Source organism: Apaloderma vittatum, unplaced genomic scaffold (genome assembly GCF_000703405.1).
Source record: "Apaloderma vittatum isolate BGI_N311 unplaced genomic scaffold, ASM70340v1 scaffold3659, whole genome shotgun sequence".
Lineage (NCBI taxonomy): Eukaryota > Metazoa > Chordata > Aves > Trogoniformes > Trogonidae > Apaloderma > Apaloderma vittatum.
In genome coordinates, this window is record NW_009736861.1 from 82,725 (window position 1) to 99,388 (window position 16,664).

Here is a 16,664-nt window from a genome sequence, read left to right on the forward strand (position 1 = left end):
CAGGAATAACTGGATTAGTTAGCGACAAAGGAGATTTCCCCTAGATTGTAGGAAAATGTTTTTCAGTAGTTGTGAGTGAGACGCCCAAGACACGGTTTCAATGGAGGTCGTGAAGGTCCGCAGGGTGGGAGAGGCTCCACGTGACGGTGCACAAAGTGTAGAGCCCTGATATGACAGTATCATAAAAAAGGTAAGAAAATGCCTTCTCCACTATAAAACTAGCACAGTGCTCCAACAGGAAAACATCCCAGAAAAATCATGAAATCCAAACACAGCCACATCTCACACCAAAATCCAGTAGGATATAACCACCCGTGCCCTCAGGTACGTCCACTGCATGCGGGAAGTGGGTTTGGTACCTAGAGTTAGTAGTGTTGGGTAAGTCAGTGTTCAAAGGGACTTTGCCTTCAGAAATCCGAATTCCTTCTTATTTCAGTCAAATTACCTGACCTTTCAGTGCAGATTTTAAAAAAGATACATTTTTCCCGGGCTGTGGTGGTAGGCGGGTGTCAGACATTTAATTACTAAAATCTGCATCTTAAGAGTTTACATTATTTACATCTGCCTACAGATGGTCGTAGGACAGATTTCAAGAAATTTTCTTAAATTTCTTTTAAATATTCTGAAAGACATTGTGCCTAGCAAATATGAATGTGTGCAGATGTTTCTCAGTTTTGGGTTGCTTCCCCCCCTCAGAAAAAGCACTTACAGGCCCTTGCTGAATTCTCAACACTGCATAAGCAATACAAATTCAGACAACTTATCAGAACGCAGAATGCCATTGACTGGGGTGCTATTTTTGCTGCTTTTGAAAGAAAACACACGGGATAAAACAAAGTGAGAAACACGAGCGGAGCATGGTAATTGCTAGAAATTGCTGCCCATCACCTCTGCTGGGATGTCAGCAGCCTATCCGTGTACCTGCCCCAAGGCACGGCCATGTCCCCAGCGCCTGAGCAAAGCTCTGTCCGTACTCTGACACTAGAGCTGTGAGCCCCTCAGCAAAGAGCACGGCTTCTCGTCCAGAGAGGCTGTGGCTGCCCCCTCCCTTGAGGCGTTCAATGCCAGGTTCAAGGCCTTGAGTAATCTGGTCTAGTTGAGAGGCGTCCCTGCCCATGGCAGGAGGGTTGGATTAGATGATCTCTAAGGTCCCTCCCAGCCTAGGCCATTCTATGATTCCATGATCCTCGCTAATTCCAGCAGTTCCTTATTATAATACACACACACTAACATGCCTGGTAATTCCCAGGGGACTTGAAGAACTTTTTTTTTTTTTTTTTTAAATCTTGGCAGACACACACCAGAACCAGGTTGTGCAATCTGCTCTGTCAGAACCAAGAAGATACCTTCTGCTTTGAATTCAAACATCAATACATATTATTTTGGCAAAGGTCACATCAATCAGCATTGTAGACATAGCACTTCAGGATATAGTTTAGTGGTCACAATAGCATTGGGTTGATGGTTGACTAGATGGTCTTAGAGGTCTTTTTCAACCTTAATGATTCTATGATTGTAGTAGTACTACAAGGGGCAAGGCATATGTGTTTACGAAATACACTGCACCCTGGGAAAAGCAAGAAGAATACGGTTGTTGCAGCTGGATCAACCTTGTGCAACTGCTCTTTAAGGAAACTGCTATAACACGGTAACTGTTACAAGTAGAGTTTGTAACAAAAAAAAGACAGTGGAAAAACTGAGAAATTAAGGAAGCAACTGGCAGCTTGCCCTTACAGACACCTCTGCCGACATGGATCTGCAGGCACAATGGGTGTAACCCTGAACAACAACCTCTGAGGCAATCCACGTGTTTTCTAGGAGTTAAGAGCACACATCATGTGTTAAAAGCTTGGCACAACCCAAGCACCCTTTCTTAGCTAAAAAAAAAAAAAAGAAAAAGGAAAAAAAAAGAAAGCACATCACGGCTCCTATATCCTCACACTGGTTTTCAAGTTTATTTGGTCCCCAGACCTGATTTTACTGTTGGAAATAGAGATTTCTGATTATTTACAGCACAAGAAGGAGCAAGACAAAACTTCCTCCACACAACTTGGAATGAATGAGGGTTTTTTCCATTTATGCCCATTCAGTTTCTGGCTGTTTTTCCAAGTCCCCTAAGAAGGATGCCATTTTTAAAGTTAGTTCCTCTGAAAGGGCTTTTAATAGTGAATTTGCAAGATGCCTAATAAGCTTTTCAAACATCATGAGAAAAGCTTGCAAAAAAATTGTGAATAAGGCTTCCAAACCCCATGAGAATGGTGCTACGTAGGACTAATGAACAATGAGTTGTTTCTGCCTGTCTAGCCGTTACAACTCATGTTTTCAAGTCTCCTTCCCTCAAGACAAGCACTAGAAACAAGTTTCAAGCCAGATCCAAAATTCTCCTGTAGCCAGATGATTTCAAGTATTGGGGTTTTGATTAATAACTGCATCATGTATTGCCAAGCCCACAACAAAATGGTAATGCTCTCCCTTTTTTGGAAAACAAAATCAACTGATCACCTTGTAAGACCTCTCTGACAGCAAATTCTCTTACTACCCACCCGTTCTTCATTGCCTACTACTTCACTATTATTTTTGCTGATATTCCTCGCACCTGGAAAAATCTCATCCTCTTCAAAAACTGAATTCCTATACACATTAAAAAACCTGTTCTCCTTTCGCAACAGACATTTGTTTTAAACAGCACTTTGAGTGTCACACAAGCAAATAAAATGCCTCAAATGAAGGTATATTTCTAATATAAACTCTTCAGTTCCAAAATACTCCTATATTTTTAGAAGGAGTATTAAAAGTCAGTTCCCAAGATTAAAAATGGCGCTAGTAAACATTCAATAAAAATGGACCATCAATGAGTTCTGTGGTTGGCTTCAGTGCTCTATCCTGATTAATTATTAAACTACGTTGTAAGAATTTGTTGCTGCATGAACAAGGGCATGAACAATTCATTCAATGAATGAACAAGGGCAGGAACATGCACAGTGCCAGGCTATGGACCACAATTTCATATTCTCTGTGGCTCAGGCGGCCTTTTGCCAAGCTGCTCTGTACCACTACCTGAAAGATAAAAGCCTCCTAACCACGAGATTTGGTTTTATTTAAAAAAATAGTGCACTCAAGTTGGGCTTGAGCCTTTTTCCAAATCTGGCAGCTCTGGCTGTCCCACCTTCTGGACAGCACAGACCATCACATCCATGCCATCCCTATAATGGTCCAGCATCACAGGCAGTCCCTGTCTTGGGAGGAAAAATCAAAGTGCGCAACACACGCCAGGAGCTATCACAGACTGAGGAGAAAGACAGGAAAGGATCTGCAGCCCCCTCAGTCCCCTTTGTCCCTAGTAGATCTGTGCACAGCTTTCGCCACCCTCCTACTGCCAGGTGGAACAGCTAACTCCACCTGGAAAGAGCTGGAGGCGGCAATGAAGATACTAGTGATGCCTAAAGAGCCTCTCAGGGCAGCAGGCTGGAAGGAGAAGTAGAGCCAGGGCTCCTCCGAAGAAGGTATTCTGGAAACCCCAAAGGAGGGGCATATGGATTTTATGATGGAAAAAATATGGGGATGTCTGCAGTCCTGCTGAGCAAAGGGTGGCCTCCAAACCCGTGCAGGGCACGTGTGGCTTCGGCACAGCACAGCAAGGTAAGCATAAACATGCTTACCCAGTGGCGGAGAAAAACAAAGTGTTATTAGGCAGATACGGTGAAGAGAATCTATATCAAGTGTTTCTTGCTATGGTTTACTAGGGTAGCAGAACACTTAGAAAAGCCCTCAAAAAGACAATCACCATTTAGGTTAAAAAAGCAAGTAAGGACTTCAGTAACAATTTATTCACCACCTAATGTTTGTTGTTGAACTACAGCTTCTACAGTATTTTTCTGAAGTATGATCTTTACTGCCTCCACCTTGCCTCCCCTAGACATTTTTTTTTCCTTTTTTCTCTAAATAGAAAGGAATTTGAATTATGACTTACATGTAACTTTTCTAGGTTCTGTGCTGGCTAAAATGTTTTCACGATGCAGGGAACAGGATCAATGGAGAAATTAAGAGGCTGCAGAAATCCATGAAGAAGTGGCCCTCCAAAGCTTTGTAGGGCAGTGTTCTGGCAACTCAGTCGATAGCAACCTAAAATAAAATAAAGGGAAGCATTAAAAAGTTCAAGCACTGAATCTTCACAAACAGCCTCTTTCCTCTCTCCCCGACTTCTAATTCTTAAAGCAGTTTGGGGGCCTTTTGCTTTTTTTTTTTAAACACATGAAATCTTTATGTCAAACATCACAATTACATTATGCCCATTACATACCTCCTGTTACCTTTAAGCTGTTGACATCTTAGAACAAAGATTATGTTTTCCTTGCATTGGTATAGCACCTAGATATATAAGGCCCCTGAGAAGAATTACAGAACAGATAAACAAAACCTCCTGTTATTATTCTACCAGATTGAACTGCAGGTATGTGCATACTTATGAACACATACTAAGAAATTCTTTATTGTGAGGGTGGTGAGGCACTGCAACAGGTCGCCCAGAGGAGTTTTGCATGCCCCCTCTCCCGGCAGTGTTCAAAGCCAGGCTGGATAAGGCTTTGAGCAACTTGGTCTAGTGGAAGATGTTCTTGCCCATGGCAGCGGAGTTGGACTAGATGAGCTTTAAAGCTCAACCCAGACTATCCTGTAGATCTATGAAACTGTGCATCACACTAGAAAGGTATTCCAGCAAGACTAGCAAAATGGTCTAACATTTTCCATAACAATTAATACTGACTTTTGCCAAAGCTTTGCTTTGATTTTATCAAGAAATATGTTAGGAACACCAAATTTGTTCCTCTGTTTCAGCTTTTTTTCTGGGGAGCTTCAGAGAAGAAATACCATCAGGACAGCCCGGTATCCCCAAGTTAATGCAACATGTATCACATTCTTCCATACACCCTAAAGCAAAATTACCGGTTACACCAGTCCCTGCCAAAAGAAAACCGGAGAGGGAATAAAATGTTTGCGTGGGCCCACAGCAAATTCCTCGTGCTGCCACCGCCATGCAAAGGGCTCAGGGCTTGGTCCCCAGAAAGGAGGCACTATGGGGTGGGGAGGGTTATTGAGAGCAGAACTGGGGCTGGGGGGCCGGAAGAGACGGTGAGCCCTCCGGCACCCGAGTCCCTGAGTCCTTGCAGAGTCCAGATCCCACCAAACACCCAGTCCCAGATGTCCCTTCCAACTCAAGCCATTCTACGATTCTATGACTCCAAAAAGGCTTCCCCCATCTGTCCAGGAAGTGTTCACACTCTGAAGTGGTTAGGGAGATGGGTGGGAAGGAAATACTTGTGGAAGGAGAAGTAATTAGTTTTAAGTTACAGGGATTTTCAAGTTCAGGTTTTCAAGTTGCCAGGGCCCAACACTTTACTGTTTTCCTGGAAAAAACATTCAATGCTTAACTACTATTTAGCTGAATAAAGCTGGTGATTGGGTATGGAAAGGAAGATGATTTTCTTTTGAACAGAAGGGGACAGCAGCAGAACAAGCAGTGACATGTATCCATCTTCCCAGGATCACTGCAAGGGTTGTGTCTGCAGAATTACTGCAAAATAAAGCTAGGTGAAGGGGAATGTGAGGGGAACGAAAATAAAAATCTGAAGTTTATTTTTTTAAAAAAATCCTACTATTATTTTTCTGAAACCTGAAAAGTGAACTCTTCAGTAAAAACTCGTTTCTCAAGAAATATCTACTGACTCAATAAAAAAGTCAAAAAATAACACAAAGCAGAGCAACCGGTAAAGAGGCTTGTTTGTTTTTTATAAGTATGTGGATCCTGGTAAAAAAGTTCAATATTTTCTGAACATTGACGCTACAGCATTTTACTCCAAGCCTTGTAGAGAACTGGATCACTTATGAAAGTAGTTTATTTCTTACTTGCTAGATGATTTACCAACAGATGCTCAAAATACTGCCACCTCTAAGGATTATCTATATGGATCCTTAAAAAGAACCATAAGGCTACACTAGGAACACAACGCTTGTGTCTCTTGAGTTTATATAATTTTCTGCAACTGGGTATAACACCCATTGATAAAAGGACCAAATATTTATGGTCACAAATATACATTATCTGAATTGTCTATAAAACTAAAAATACAAACTCCAAATCTGTTCACTCATAAAACACTGCTAGAACAAAAATAACTGTTGCTTACTCAATGGGCAAAGGAATAAAACCAGGAAAGCTTTGTGTTTTCACGGACAGGTTAGTTTTCTGAGCTAAAACTGCACTTGCCATAGCACATCAGAAGGAAAGGAGAACAAACAGAAGTGGGGAACAGGGAAACAAGAGAAAAAAGGCAAGGGAGGAAGACTTCCAGTGCCATGCTTTTCTGAGAAGGTGTGATTGATGGTCACTGCTGTAGAAAGCATGAGGCTGCATCCCAAACATTTTATTCCCTTCTGCAAATGTCTTACTCCGTATCTCGCCCCATGTTCCCTAGATATTCTTGCCCCATGCGGGATGATCCAGCCAGCATCAGGTTTTACACATGATCTAAAACATGAAAGCAGGAATCTCTCTGCCCAGAGGTCAGCTTAGGGTAGAATGAAACCTAACCCCCCGCCCACGCTCAAAACGAGGGCGTCTTCATGCTTTCCATTCAATAAAAGAATTTTCCTTCTGAAACCAGGCAAATTATTAAAAGCAAAACTGTCGCTATAGCTGTAAACTTGCGAGGAATACATGAAAAATGAGATTATACAAAATGAAGAGCCGACGGCGCATCTACTGAAGAGGAGTTTCAGCATTTTTAGCATGTTGACAGGCCAGCCTTACAGCAGGGAAAAAGCCAAATCCTAGGCAGGCGAAGATGTGCTTTCCACTCCAAGCCTCGCTCGCATCATGGTCTCAGCTCTCAGCACAGACCTGCCTTTGTGGGCAACCTGTTACAGGATCATGAGAGGCCACAAAATCATTGTCAACTTGAAGGTCCAGCTCCTGGAGTCACGAGGGGCGTACGGAAACCTTATGTTTACTTTAAAAAGAAGCATCTGCTTTCACAGCTGCAGAGAAAGTTATAAAAATAATACTTCAAACCAGACATTATAAGTTTTTGTTTGTTGCTTTCCTTTTATCCAAACTTATATTGTTTAACAACCTCTTGTACATTTTTGAACCAGGTTAACTTTTCCCCCCACCTTTCTGAGGGCTTCCAGTACTGCTTGGCAGCTCAAGCTAGCGGTGAAGAATGCAAATGTAAAGGAAGACGCACCAGACACCACAACTGGCAGAAGGAAGCAAGAAACTAAAAAAGTATTTGCTTCAGAAGAACATCTTCCAGCTTGGATTGCTGTTACGCGGACAGTGCATTTCAAGGAGAGGTTTTGTTGTTGATGTAAAACAACAAGAGCTTTGATGCTAAAGAGAAGAAAAATTGGTAAGTTCTTCAGTTTGCAATGAACAAATCAAGGAAGATTATTTGAGAATAACATGATGAATGTACCTGGGTATTACTCCAGTTTGCATGAAAAATGTTTTGGACACAGAAAATCATGTAATCATGCTCAGGAAAACCAGAGAAGGTGAGAGTGCAATGGAGGAGGTGAGCAACAAATACACAGTGGGGTTAGCAAATGCTCTAATGTTCACAATGGGCATGTAAAATTTGGGCTAAGTAAAATGAACCCACACGACAAGACAGGGTGGTGAGCTTCTCGCAGATGCGGACAGGAGAAAAAAGATATTTAAGGAAGGCTGCGCACCAGCAAGCAGGGACAAGTGAGCACAGATGTGCAAACAGAGCTGGTGTCTTCTGAAGCGATGCCTCACTTGGTGGAGTGCAATGTTTCCTACGCAAACGTGTGCAGAAATTACTCCCAGTGAAGTCAAGGATCCCAATCTGTTGCATGCAACACTATCACAGATCAGCAAACGTGTTTTCTTTACATTTTGCATGTTTTCGAGAGAAGCTGAAGAATATTTCTTTCTGGTTGAAACAGCTTCATTGCAACATTTGTAGCTTGAAACTGCTCAAAGGATTGCCTGAGGCTGAGGAGGCATTTACAGTGCTCCTGACATTCAGCACAGGATCTCTCCCTGAAATCTGTAAACTAATCCTAAAATGATATTGATATCTATGTCAGAAAAGACACATGGTTTGCTTCACTATCAGTGCATTTATTTTCCTCCTAATAACCTGCTCTGTTCTTCCAAAGAGAAGAAACATGCTCATTCATCACTCCCGCTTCTGCTCACGTGCGTCATTTGACCACGAGCTGACAGAACCAGAAGTCTGAAAGCACAGCAAGAGGTGGGCTGCAGAAGACCACCACAACTGAGGAGGTGTGGACCAGAAGCGGGCAGATCCCCACCTAGGACTGTGAAGATTTAGATTAGATATTAGTGACAAATTCTTTTCTGTTGAGGGTGGCGAGACACAGGAGCAGGTTGTCCAGAGAAGCTGAGGATGCCTCATCCCTGGAAGTGTCCAAGGCCAGGCTGGATGGGGCTTTGAGGAATCTAGTCTACTGGGAGGTGTCCCTGCCCCTGGCAGGGGGGCTGGAACTAGATGATCTTTAAGGTCCCCTCCAACCCAAACCATTCTATGATTCTACAATTCTATGACTGGCTCTGTGGTCTGTCCCTATCTGGGCAAAGCTGTGTCAACAGCCAGCAGAGATGAGATTGAGCTGTTCATTCAGGTAACAGCAAAACCACGCGAGGAATTGGTGTGGCTAGAAGCCATGATTGAAGTCATGAGGACAAGCAGCAAGATAACTGCTGCTGGCTGACTGAAGGGGAAGGCAGTTCCTGCTCCCCTGTGCTGGCCAGGGAACTGCTCCAGGGCCTGCAGACTGGATTTTCCCCAGCTACACTTAACAGCACCAACACGGCTTAAATGGAAAACCCTCAGAGGAGCTGGGGGATGTGCGTGGGGGGAATTTTCCACTCCCTCTTGTCCTCTAGTTGCAGTCAGCTCTGTGACACATCAGCCAGGCTGGGCTAGGAGAGGCGGGAGACTTTAGTTCAAGAGTGTCACCACAGGAACATGTAAATCTTTTTATGTAAATTCTGAATGACTTTATCACTGGAATATACTTGACTTAAAATAAAGCCATCGTTGAAAATATTTTATCTTGGCGGTATGACTCATGAAAGAACGGCTAGGTGTAAAGGAAAGTTAGTACATGCAGTGAGAAAGACCCCCACACAACAACATTATCAAATGACACACAATTTATGCCCTACGCAGTAAAATTAATATGGAGCAAACACCACGCCTCGTACTTTGTGTCGGATCTGATGGAAATTCAGGTATCTGAATTTGTTTTTTCTTCCTTAGGGACAAGGACTAGAGATTTTGCTTAATACACATGCAAACAGGAGAAAGTAAGATGGCTCAGTGATGAGGATGAAATCACTGTCCACGAGCCCGGCATTTCAGAAAGATGACACTGGATTAGCCAGCGCTGGGTCTCTGAGGTAAGGATGCTTCCCAGCACAGCGAGAAATGATGCAGCTCACTGGATTTATTCTATTCTCCAAGACTTCTGCCCCAATGCACGTGAACCACAGGAGTGCAGGACTGCACACTGGCCCTGCTGAAAGGATGTTCCCGCGTTGAATGATTATCACAGTCAGACTTTTACCACCAGCTTCTTTTAAAAAAATGCAAATCGAGGAAACAGTTGACATACAGAATGAAAGAATGGGCCACAGTCAACCACAAAAACTCCCCATAAGGTTCAGCATGTGGGAAACAGACAAGTAAATTCTGCGAAAGATGAACAATATTTAAGTATTAACACAAATGTTTGTTTTGGGAAGGTTTATCTGGCATCTCTACCGGTTTTCCTCCAAGCTCTAATACAAAAATAACTATGTTTAATGCGAATGGGAGAGATGGCAGTAGCTCAACATTGCTCCTTTTTTTCCCTCTGTATTCAGAAAAAAAACCCCTACTGTCTTATAACACCAGACAAACTAATTTTCAGGTGATTTCAGACCAGGGTGAAGTCAGTGATGTGTTTGCCAGTTTAGAAAGTTCAGTCAATGGTCTCATTTTCATCAGCCTGTGAAATGAGCATGGATGTGTGCAACACAAGGAGAGGAGAAATAGTCTTTCTCCAAGCGCTACAGTTGGTCTCCCATGCTCTACCATGAAGAGAAGAAATTACCCTTTAGCTCATATAAATGTTGAATGCAACAGTTGTGCATCAAACGGTGAAGAAGGAGCCCGTGCTGCCAGATGTATGTGTCTACCATGAGCCTGGGCAAGTTGTGGTGAGGCTGTATCTCACGTGAAGGAGCTACCTCTTACCTTCTCTGTCTTCACCCTCACGTCAAGCAGGGCAAAGTTGAAAGGCCTGAAAATGTTTTGTTATTTTCACCGGTTGCAACAAACAGAAGAAGAGAAAGGCAGAATTGTGATGGGAAAGAGCTTCAAAAGTATGTTCCCAGTTGGGTGAACTCAAGTCTGTTTAACAAGAAAAGCCAGAGAGGCCACGCACAGTAATGCTGAGAAAAAGGAAATGGTACTTCATTTTAGCCAGAGTCATAAATCTTACCAGCGAGCCTCTAACGGCAAAATGGTGAGCAGGGGAATTTTTATACACAGATAATTAGTTGTGAGCTGATACTGGGTTTACTGTGCTGTGCACTCTGCATGTGCAGCGCCTTCTCAACCTGTAAAGCACTGCTGAGGCTCTGGCTGCCTTGCTGCCACTGACTTCACTGGGAGGTGTGTGGCTGAAACTTCCAGAAACCTTTACTTTGAAAAAAAAAAAAAAAGTGCAGATGGTTATTTCTGCTACTCAGAAATCTTTCTGAGGCAAACACAGATAGATTTTTTCAATGGGGAAATGCACCATGCTTATAAAACCATTCCCTCTGCTACAGGGCAGATGGACAACCAGGGCACTTTGTCCCACTATTAGTACCCTCATCTTCCAGGGTACAGATGTCACTCACAGATCCTGCAGAGCGGGCAGTTTGGTCAGGGAAAAAGTTGACCCACCAAAGCAGAGAAAGAAAATGTGGCTGAGGAAATGCATTAGCCAGAAGCAGCTGTAGAGCTGCCTCACAAGGACTAAAAAGTCAACTGTATGTTCCCACCACTTTTGCTAGAAACAAGGCAGTCCATCCACCAGTGCCTGCTCCTCGACATCTTGCTTTGTTTCAGAGCCAGGGACTTCCACTAGTGACAGATGTGAGCAAAGATGCTACCGCACCTAATAGTCAGACCGCATTTCCAGTCAAAGAAAAGCTGCTTTTCGGTTTCTAGATGAGAGGGTATCCAGGGGACATGTGCCAGCAACACACCGAGCACGCGAGGTGCTGGTGAGCTCGCTCACTGCTTCTGTGTCTACCTTAGAAGGGAACAGTTTAGCCTAGAGAATGAGGTCTAGATGCCTTCATCTTCAAAAGATGCCAAAGTTGGAGAATGGCTCGGAGAGGGACAGCAGCTTGCTGCTCTAAGACTGGCCGACAGACACCTTGGTGAGCATGAAGAGCCCATCCCGTTTGCACCAGTATCTGTACTACTTTCTGCCCATGTTCTACTCTCTTTTTCATCCCTAACCCTGTGCAAAAGGGCAGATACACTGTATCGCTCTATCATGTTCCTCTGCCAGTCCGAAAGAGCTGGAGGCAGGCTAAGGCTATGGGGCAGACCAGCTCCACCACCCCCGCGAGCTCCAGCTGCACAGGGTTAAGCAGCAGCTTTAATGTCCTAGGCTCAGTTCTCCTGCTAACGTATGTTAAACTGAAAGACCAATCTGTATTTACTGCACTAAACTACAATTATGGGGTGTTTTTTTTAAACGTTTGGTCTAATGGTATGCAGCTGTCACAGAAATCTCTGAATACATCACTGGCTCTCCTTGAGCTGATTAATCAGAAAAGGAGCTGTAGCCAAAAGACATGAAAGGATGGGTCCAAATTTCAAACTCTTGGCTGAGCAAAAAAATTAATTCAAAGGAGTATAAGAGAGAAGGTTCACAACACAAAGGTTTTGTTTACTACTGATATAAACAAGTGAAACACTGTCCGCCGCTTGGTTTAAGAATCAGCACTCACCAGTCTCAAAGCCATGCTAACGGGTATTACAGCTGCCACATGGATCTGTGTGGATGCCAATATTCATGTTATTTTCTTCTGGACTGGAATTAAGGGAGAATCCACCAGCAAATCTAACTTTACACTGAAGAAACCCCCTTGTGATACTGAAGAGTTTCAAGACAACAGCCCCTTCACCAAGACTGCTTCTGTTCAGCATGTTTCTTTGGATAGCAGCGTTGGTTTTGTTTTTGTTTTTTTTTTTAAATTCAAGACAGCTCCACGTATTTGCTTTTATTTCTAGCATAATGTTTACTATTCCAATCAGAACGCTCTGTAACCTCGTCTAAATGTTTTATTATTAATTGCTGCACCCCGCACCCCACCCTTAATAATTATCCTCGGGAGAGGTAAACATTTCAACATGAGTTACTTTAGTTAAAGCCATGAATATGCATTATTTATTTATTTAGGTAAACAGTAATTAAGAAAAATCACCCAGACTGTCTTCTCTTCAAAACAAGCACTACTTCACCAGCCTTGCCATGGGAATTGCAAGTCCCTTAAACACATATATTACTTTGTCCTCCTCCACCATGATTTACATTTGTGAGCCTCAGACCATGCAACAGCCCCAGGAAAGCAGTCCCTGCACTGTTCTAGGATGTGCAATGAGTACAAAGCATCCAGACTCACTCTCAAGGCTGAGCAGGAACCCAGATGCCAGCAGAGAAGAAAGTAGCAACATTTTGGGTGCAGGACGAGGACTAGGACGCTAGTCTTAGCTGCTATCTAGCACTCAGCACGCTGATTTTTAACTTTTTTTTTGCAGCAAGACTGTCTCTCCCAACAGCAAAACACTCACGAGACCCCTCTGCTCTCTCTCCACAGATGGAGGGCTATGTCCTTGCAAAGCGAGGGGCTGTCACCACTGTGGCCTCTCCATGCTAAGCTGGGGAGCAGGCAGCCCCAAAACAATGGTTGTTCAGTACCGGAGCAACCGGAGAGCCCTGTATATCTGTAACTTGTGCACTGGGGAACAAGCAGCTGAGTGTCTCCACTTAGTCCCGTTGGATTTCTTTCTCGGTATTACACCACCTCAAATATGGCAACATCCCGTCCTGCCCAACACTTCCACCAACATCTACTACACACTGTGACAGAATCAGGCAGCATCGCAGGCAATGAAGCCACATAAAAAGAACTGATTTTTATTAATCCAAAAAATTAAGACCCATCAGACAGTCCTGACCCGGTTGATCATCTAGTCTAAGGATTACATTGGCACTACAAGAGAGGAATCAAAATGTCTCCCAGAGACAAAGGGATTTTCGCAGATCTAGAATTGTTAAGTAAATAGATAAAACTGCGGTCTGGGCTTTGTTTCAGTTTTCAGAGCTAATTTCCGGCCACTGTTAGAGAAATGCTTTGCATTTCCATTTCTGACTCACCCATTTCAACAAGCGCACTCGCTGGAATTACTAAGCAGAGGATCTGATCAAAACATTTCGCTTTCTGATTCAAAGTGCTTTTCAATTTTATCGATGTGAACTTCTATACAAATTTCATGCAGTGACTGATAACGCAGGTCGTGCACCGGTACGGCCCGGGCGCACGATGTGATGGGTCACAGGACTTTTCTCTCCCCGGGTGTCCCACCGAGGTACGGGGATGCCTCCCAAACTCTGCACAACCGCTCAGGGCACGCCGATGCCAGTCTCTCGCGTCCCCGTCACAAAATGATACATGCTCCCAGAGACACGCTTAAATGTTGGGTATGAATGAAAAGCATTCCTGAAAAGAATCTGTTATGAAACCGAAAATCGGAGACCGCCGCAGCGCTGTGCCTAAGTTGAGTCATCAGTTCCCTTTACAGCCAAATAATTGACACTGCCTTGATCAGAATGACTGATCCAAATGTTGCTTTGTGTTTGTTTGGGGTTTTTTTGATATTATTTATTAGAAAATAGATTTCTTATGTAAACAAGCCACCTGTCATTTCACAGGAATGTTTGTATTTGCCAGACCACGGGAAACATCTGTCAAAACCAGATTTTGCTCTCCTCAGTCAGCTCGGTACAGTTTGAATCAGACTTTACTACAAAGAAACCAAAACCAGGTCTTGTTACGGAAAAAATACGCTGCCAACTCTCAGTGGAAGCATTGATTTTATTAAATTTTCCTGGGATTAAATGCTGCAAAGACTGTTAGAAGAGTTCCCTCCTTCCCCCGTGGGATTGCTTTGCTAAAGGAAATCCTAGGAACTTAAGAGCTGCTGTTCTCCCCTCTTTCTTCACCTTTCCAAAATTAAGTACCTTCCAGGAAGAGTTAGGAGAAAAAGCAAGGTTCAGTGAAACTACAGAGCACGCTGATTTCCCACATTTCAACATTGGTACTCAGATAACGGTGTGATTCCCCTCCTGATGCTTTCAACAAATCAACACTCCCACGCGTCTGCATCCCTCAGGTCACACCTCCCCAAAATGATTCATTAATTATTTTCACATCTTCTAAACAGGGGAAGATCAAGTGAGGCTGCAAGTGCCTCTAGTTATGTTTTCTGAAGAAAAAAAGGAAAAAAACCCCCCAGGATGGCTACTACTACCAGGATAAGGGTGATATGAGACCGTCTGTAGACCAAGACCGTCAGTACCGTGGAGCTGAGGTGACGTGTGGAGCTGAGAGGATGCCCAGTTTTTGTGTTTTGCCCGGCAGTGATTCCAGCCTGGAGCTGCAGACTGAGAGCTCACCAGCAGCGCTGTTTGGAGACACAACTCTCAGCTTGTATCAGTAAGTCACTGATTACACAGCATGCTATGAATTCTTAAAAACAAGGCATGGAGACAGGAGGAGAACCTTGATATACTTTGGAAAAGATGGAAGAGGACCCATATAAATATTGAGTAATAAGAGTAATACAATGGTAGATTTTAAAACAAGACAACAGACAAAATCCAAATCTGTGGGGGAGAAGACACGATGTAGGGGAGAAGACGTGATGAAAAAAACAACATCAAAAGAAAAAAATATTTACTGGCTGAAAATAACATTAGATTTTACTTCCCTACTGTGTTAGATAGTTAGACACAAAACTAATACTAAGAATTATCTACAAAATATTGTACTCTGCCTCATTCGAATGGGGCAGAAGCAGATTTAAATAGAATTCCTGTTTTACAATGACATCTCTTTTGAAATAAGAAACTACTACAGAGCTAAACTTACGAAAATAACCTATGACAATACTAAACAAGATAGAACCTCAACTCTGATTTAGAAATAATGTTCAGAAGCATATAGCTTTAGCTCTGTTCAGCATAGAATCCAAAGAGTATCATCGACCTTGCAACATCTTAGGGGAATCTCATATTTCTGTGAACAACACTTTTACCTACTTCAGCTGTTTGAGAGAGAAACGGACAGCCACACTCCCAAAATGTGAGAAGGTGCACTATTTTGGCCAGATTTGAGAAGAGACTGCACTTAGTTAGCACTGCTTTTATCTGCCTCACCCAGGATAACACTTGCTGTTGACTGTGACTTGTCTAAACTCTTTGAAGTTTTATTACTCCAAAGTGTAAGGGTGGGTAGACAGAGGAAACAGAGAAAAACTGAATGGGAATTAAAAGCACTTTGCACTCTCAAGCCAGCAAGTGAAAGAACCATATTTGGCTTCACGAGAGCATTGCCAATACTAACAAACCATTTGTCGTCTGGCGCTGCATAACAGCAAGTCGCGCACAAACGTATATTAGTGTTTTGATGTAAGCTAAGAGGGCAAAATGTGAAGTGTCAATTGTATTTGTTTTTCAGTTAATTTTGCGCCAACTGTTGAATGCCACAATGGAAAACATAAAGGCATGGGAACCAAAGCAAACCAGGGTTTATCACCTCATAAAGAAAGTTAACTAAAGCAGCAAAGACTGCATTTTAAAACTGATCTAGTTCTCTCCAACAGCTCAACTCAAACAGAAAATTTCTGTACAGAGATTTTAATACGTTAATTTCTTCTTCGGTTTCATGCCACCTGAAAACAGAAGTTTAGTATCAGTATTGCCGTATTCCCAGTTAACTATCACCCAAAGCAGTAGTAAGAACCAGCATGCATTAGGCCAGAACCAATGCTGACTGCATAACCAGAAAACAGAACGATTTTCTTAGCAGCTCTCTTCTCCGTTCTTAAACTGTGACTATGCCCTTTACAGGGACGTGCGGCACAGTCCATGCTCACCGCTCATTCCTGTAAGAAAAATGTTCTCTGCACCCTGTAATCACAGCTTAACTTTGCCACATGAAAGAGCCTCTCTTTCCAGTTCTCATGGCTTCTAGAGGTTTTTTTTGGTTTTGTTTTTAACTCATATCACAAAACCTGCCTGTTCTGCCTTGATTATCTTGTTTTATTATTCTCTGTAGTCCTGGCATTTGTTTAAAATGAGGTAAAAAAATAAGCAGTCACATAGAGAACGACTCGTACAGCACATGCCGTACCAAACAATGTGATATATTTTATTGCTTATGTACCAAAACCAGCCAAATCCATTAATTTGGTCTGAAAGCACATTTTTCCTTTCCTGCTTGCAACAGGGTAATTAATACTTGGTAGAAATAAAGGAGAGAATAAGCATAGTGGGAGGTAAGC

At 42.9% G+C, this 16,664-nt stretch overlaps 1 protein-coding gene across 1 annotated transcript in view; it reads right to left on the minus strand.

Moving 5' to 3' along the window:
* The window catches only part of BACH2 (BTB and CNC homology 1, basic leucine zipper transcription factor 2), a 150,752-nt gene that overhangs the window by 80,195 nt on the left and 53,893 nt on the right, over positions 1 to 16,664 (minus strand). The window contains 1 exon segment of the mRNA XM_009877116.1: positions 3,971 to 4,122. The gene's annotated coding sequence lies outside the window, so the exon portion shown is untranslated.